General features: G+C 42.4%; 1 pseudogene; it reads left to right on the top strand.

The window, feature by feature from the left end:
• The first annotated feature begins 4,857 nt into the window (after positions 1–4,857).
• On the top strand, positions 4,858–5,778 carry LOC101567460 (annotated as a pseudogene).
• The last annotated feature ends 294 nt before the right edge of the window (positions 5,779–6,072 follow it).

Here is a 6,072-nt window from a genome sequence, read left to right as displayed (position 1 = left end):
GCATCAGACAAACATAAAAAACAAGTCCCTGAAAGGAGAACCTCATGAAAAAGATTGGCATTCAAAGTGATAATTATATAGCAGAGGGACCGTAAGTTAATTGAGAGTACACAGGGAGAAGGACACACAGGTGATATTTCAGCCAAGACAGAAAGAGTAAATGGAAGTTAGCCTGCCAGCACAGAAGATAGGGCATGCCCAGCAGAAGTAAAAGTACATGTCAAAAAAGGAAGGCTGAAAAACAGGATAAATCTAGTAGGGAAGGTTCTTAAGTGCTGGCATGAAGAATTTAAAACAAAAATTTGTAGAGGATGCAAAGCTCCAAAGGGAACAAGGTTGTTATATTTCAGTATTGAAAATGTTTCTAATCTACCTGAATGGGGGTAAAGTGTCAGGGATGGAGAAAATGAGTCTAACCTCAGTTTAATCCATTCTATCCTTTCTTTATTGTGTTCCAGTCACAAGGGATACCAAGGTTTTTCCTGACTCAGAGTAGTTACTATTGTTCCTTCTGCCAGGTCCATTCTCGACTGTTATTGAACTTCAGTTTTCTCAGACTTCAGGTCTCAGATGAAGCATTTTTTTTTCCCTAATCTCTCAGTCTTATTTGTGTTCCCCTCCATCATTCTCTTTTAAAGTGTCCTGTTTCTTTTATATTACTGTTATCATTTGACACTGTATTCTTGACATGATGTAATCAGTGTCTGTCTTCCCTAATAGACTCATGAGGGTAGAGTCATGTCTACTCTCATTCAATAACGTGTCTTCAGCATTAATCACAATGTCTGCACCGTGCTCGAACTTTCGAATGATACTGTGGATATAAAACTGTTAGAACAGCCCTGGTAACTAAGGCTTGAACTTCGTAAGCAACAGCAAACTTCAGAGCAAACTAACACCTCAGGAAGTAAATCTGACAGATCTAAGTCAAGAATCAGAACTAGTTCTAACTACATTTATAGCTCCATAGCCAAGAAAGTCAACAACCCTTTACCCATTACACTCTGAATTTCCCCTCAGTAAAATGAGAATGATCTCCTAAAATGTAGCAGAGAACGTCCTTCAGCTAAGGCTAGGTTGAAGGGTCGAGTTTGACGAAACGAGAACATCCGGAAGGCTGGACAACTCTCCTGAAAGGCGGAAATTACCTCCTGAGGCAAGTCCTGACATCAAAGTGATCCCCCACACGCATAGCGCCATGGATCTTTGTAACTTTATAAAATGTTCGACGAGCAGCAGACGCGGGGAAGTAATTCGGAGCCGTTATCATTTCTTTTACGAGGTTTCGCCTCTTCCCAGCAAATATCGCTGAATTTTATTCAAGCGAAACCTAAGCTTGAAGGGCGGTCAATACTACGTGACAGAAGGAAAATCCTCACTAAGGAACGGCCCGCGGGGGACGGGGAGACGACCGCGTGCAGCGCCATCTGGCGGGGAGAGGATCCTGTGAGGAAGGCTCGGCCCCCGCTCCTCTTTCCAGCCGGCTGCTTCAGGAGAACCCAGCCTCCGCTATACTACAATTCCTAGAGGACTTCAAGGCCGGCCTCTGTCTCTGAGCCAGGGCCATGCTCGCTACTTCCGCCTCGAGTATGCGAGACTACTTAACCAAGAAGGTTTAGCGGGTCCTGAGCCCACAACCCACCCCTCGCCCCTACCTAGCGCTCCAGGAGGAAGCGGGCACCGCAAGGTGCTCTGGGAAACGTAGTTTCCAGGTGACGACTGGGAAACGGAGTTAGAGGGTTTTTTTTAGCCAATTAGAGGCGGGCTCGGGAGAATCATGTGATCTACGCAGGCGCATGTCTGGGGACTTGGTGTCTTCCTCCGAGTTGTTAGAAGAGTTTCTGGTCTGCGTTTCTGGATTTTCCTCCCAGGTAGCTGAGCCGTTCCTGTTGCCTACAGAGGGCGCGGGAAGTATGTTTGCATATACCTAGGGGCACCCTCGCTCTCTGTGCCCCCCAGGCTCTGTGGTATTTCACCCTGCCCTTGTACCTATGGCCTGTGCAACAGTCAAACTGAACCCCTCAGCTCATAAATTTAGTTTATTTGATCACCTCATCTTTGAGGACCTTTTTACTACCTGTTCTCATTCCACTAACTAGCCTAGATCCTAAGTCTTCTCCACCTAATTTCCTTATGTCACTCCAAACCCTGGGTTAACACAGTTGCCTACTTTGGGTTTACTCGGTGTCCATTACCCCACCCCACCCCCCGTACCGGGGATTGAACTCGGGGCCCTGCACTTGCCAGGCAAGGACTTATTCTACTGAGCTATCTCCCCAGCCCCCATTACTTATTTTGACATGTCGGTACCACCACAATCAAGGTCCCAGACCACAGCTAAGCCCTAAGTGGTGATTCTAGCATGAAGATGGGAGGAGGGGGATAAATAATAGTAGAGCGAGGAGTTTGCTGCTGAGAACCCTGGAGGGAGTATAAGACTGGGTTTTTTTTTTGGGGGGGGGTGTTTTGTTTTGTGTTTTGTTGTGAGCTTTTTTGCCATACCGGGGATTGAACTAAGGGCCCTGCGCTTACCAGGCAAGCGTTTATTCTACTGAGCTATCTCCCTGGCCCAAGACTTTGGAAGGAGTATATCTGCAGACTTCCACCTCACTCTTACACCTCATAAAGGGTCCACAAAACAAATGGTACAATATTTTCCAAAGCACTCAATGAAAGAGATTGTTTCTGATGGGAAGCCCATAGGCAATGTTTCGTTTACTTTCCAGAAAGACTAAAAGATTATAACACACACACACACACACACACACACACACACACATCCCTTGAAGCAGGTGTTTGAGGACCCTGGAAATCAATAAGTAAACCAGCTTTAAAAAAAAAAAAAAATTGGGCCACATCTGTAAAGGAAGAACCCCATAAAGATTAGGTTCCTGCTAATACAGGGCTGTTAAGCAAGCTTTGAGCTCCTGGAGAAATTTCTGAAACTTCTCAGGTAGTGTGTGTCAACCACTGGAGAGGAGATTCGGTTTGGTTTTGTTCCCTTACAATAGCATTTTATTAATTTATGTTTCATTCCTCTGTAGCACAAGGTTCATTTATCATTCATAGAGTCAGTGAAATGCCTTATGCCGTATCCATCCTGCTTGTCATACCATGTGATATATAATTAAGAAAAGAAGCAAACAGGTAATTTAACAGTTAATTGGAGCAGTATTGCCTGGAAAGAAATCTGATTTCTTGCACTTCTACATTTCAACCTTAAAATCTGATTCTAAACTAAAGATGTGCCATTTCCCAACAGGAAATTACTACTACATTTACATGTATTTTGAGGAAAATGCATGCAGAGAATAACCACAATTTTATAGATGCAAGGCAGATGTCCAGAACGAAGTAAAACAATTCTGGAATCCCACATAAAATTAATATTTTAGTAGAATACAAGGCTCCTAACAAATAAGAAAACCTACGTGTTTTGGGGGAAAAAAGAAAAATCACATGGACATTAGTTCTGAGTAAGATAAACCAACACATCTCAAATTACAGGTGCAGAGCCATTCCAGTGTTTTTGGTGGCTTGCAACAATTCATTTCATACCAACACTTTTGTAAACTAAGGGTTTATTTCTAGGAAAAAAAATTAAGTTGCAATCAACCACAAAATACAATATACAACCTATTTTAAGATTCTTAGATTCAGCCTGCAAAAAACCCATCTAAAATTGCCCTACAAGTTCCCAAACACTTAAGTTCAATTCTACATTTATTTCAGAGCAGGCCAGCTCATCAACCCACACTTGTCTGAGGTTAATATTTTGAATAATACAGAGATAAAGCATATAAAAGTAGAGATATTTTTCCAGAAGCATACTATGTATTGCCCCCTTACTCAAACTTACATTATTTTTATAACATTGGCTCTTAATGAAGTAATTATTTTTAAATTTTTATTTGTACACTTTTGTAGTATATAATGTTTACAATCACCTTAGGGAGCAGGTACATGTACTTTTGTTGTTTTTGCAGTTCTGCGAATTGAACTCAGGACCTTGCACTTGCCAGGCAGGCGGTTATGCCGCTGAACTGTCTCCCCAGCCCATGTACCTCACATACCTTAACGCTTTTTCTTCCACTTTCCCTCTGCTCCCACCCTGCCCTCTTCAACTTTGGTCCCCTCCCCTTTTGCAAAAAAGTATGTCTCCCCACTTCCTATTGCCTTTTATTTTGTTTCTTATATTAAAAAGTTACACAATGTTTATGTTTGTGTATCTGATTTATTACACTTAACATTATTGTCTTGAAGGGCATCCATTTTCCTACAAATGATTCAGATTTATCCTTCTTTGTGGCAGAGTACTACTCCATTATGTATAAGTGCATTTTCTTTATCCATTCATCTGCTGATGGATGTGGAGGCTGTTTTCAAGCTTTAGCTATTATGAGTTGTGGTGCTATAAACATATATCACTGTAATATGATATATTTGACTCTTTCAGAAAGATACTTAGAAGGGAGATAACTGGGTCAAATGGAATTTTTAATTTCATATTTTTGAGGAGTCACTATATTGATTTGCACAGTGGCTGTACCAGTTTACATTCCCACTAACAATGTAAAAAGCCTATTCCCCTTCAGCTTTATCAATATTTGTCATTGTTTCCTATTTTGATGATAACCATTCTTTTTACAGTAAGATGGAATCTCAGTGTTGTTTTAATTTGCATCTCTGTGATCACCAAGATGTTGAGAATTTTTTCATTTATTACGCTGGTGTCTTTCCTACCAAGTGTCTATAGTGGACCTTTGACTTAAGAGCTCAATTCGAGAGCCTGGGAGTCAAAGCCAGCTCCCAGCCTAGTTCTGTCCCGCAGTCGCCTGCTTCTTTTTTTCTTCGAACATGACAGATGCCCCTGTGTCCTTTGCCAAGGACTTCCTGGTAGTGGGAGTGGCCACAGCCACCTCCAAGACTACAGTAGCGCCCATTGAGCAGGTCAAGCTGCTGCTGCAGGTGCAACATGCCAGCAAGCAAATCACTGCAGATGAGCAGTACGAGAGCATTATAGACTGTGTGGTTCGAATCCCCAAGGAGCAGGGAGTCCTGTCCTTCTGGCGAGGTAACCTGGCCAATATCATCAGATACTTCCCCACCCAGGCTCTCAAGTTTGCCTTCAAAGATAAATACAAGCAGATCTTCCTGAGTGGTGTGGACAAGAGGACCCAGTATTGGCGCTACTCTGCAGGGAACCTGGCATCAGGAGGTGCTGCAGGGGCCACATCCTTGTGCTTTGTGTACCCTCTTGATTTTGCCTGTATCCGTCTAGCAGCCAATGTGGGTAAAGCTGGAGTCGAAAGGGAATTCAGAGGCCTTGGTGACTGCCTTGCTAAAATCTACAAATCTGATGGGATTAAGGGCCTGAATCAAGGCTTTAATGTGCCCATTCAGGGTATTATCATCTACCGTGCTGCCTACTTTGGTATATATGACACTGCAAAGGGAGTGCTTCCAGACCCCAAAAATACTCTTATCATCAGCTGGATGACTGCACAGTCTGTCACTGCCATTGCGGGCTTGACTTTCTATCCATTTGACACTATTTGCTGCCACATGATGACGCAGTCAGGGCAAAAAGGAACTGACATCATGTACACAGGCAGAGCTGACTGCTGGCAGAAGATCGCTCAAGTTGAAGGGGCAAAGCTTTTTTCAAGGGTGCATGGTTCAGTGTTTTCTGAGCCATGGGTGGTGCCTTTGTGCTTGTCTTATATGGTGAAATCAAGAAGTACACCTAAGTTGTTTCCTAGGTTTCTCCTCCTGTGAATAGGCGAGTTGTATTATTTAACAGATCTTGAGCATTTCGAACAGATTCTGTTGTCTGCTTGTTGTGGCAACTATGTACTTGTTGACAATGGGAAGCAACAGTATTCATCTGACCAGTTTTCTCTTAAAGTTATTTCCATGATAATAATAATGGGACTATCATTACAGAAATAATTTTTTATTTCTGTCACTCCTGTTAACAAATTTGAAGAAATTAAAACAGTAAAAAAATAAAAAATAAAAAATAAACCTCAATTCATTCCTGAGGGCTGGTTATAAGTCAAGTTGGTTGTA

Source organism: Octodon degus, unplaced genomic scaffold, assembly GCF_000260255.1.
Source record: "Octodon degus isolate 3935 unplaced genomic scaffold, OctDeg1.0 scaffold00037, whole genome shotgun sequence".
Lineage (NCBI taxonomy): Eukaryota > Metazoa > Chordata > Mammalia > Rodentia > Octodontidae > Octodon > Octodon degus.
The sequence above is the reverse complement of the archived record's forward strand: the minus strand, read 5'-3'. Positions and strand labels throughout refer to the sequence as shown.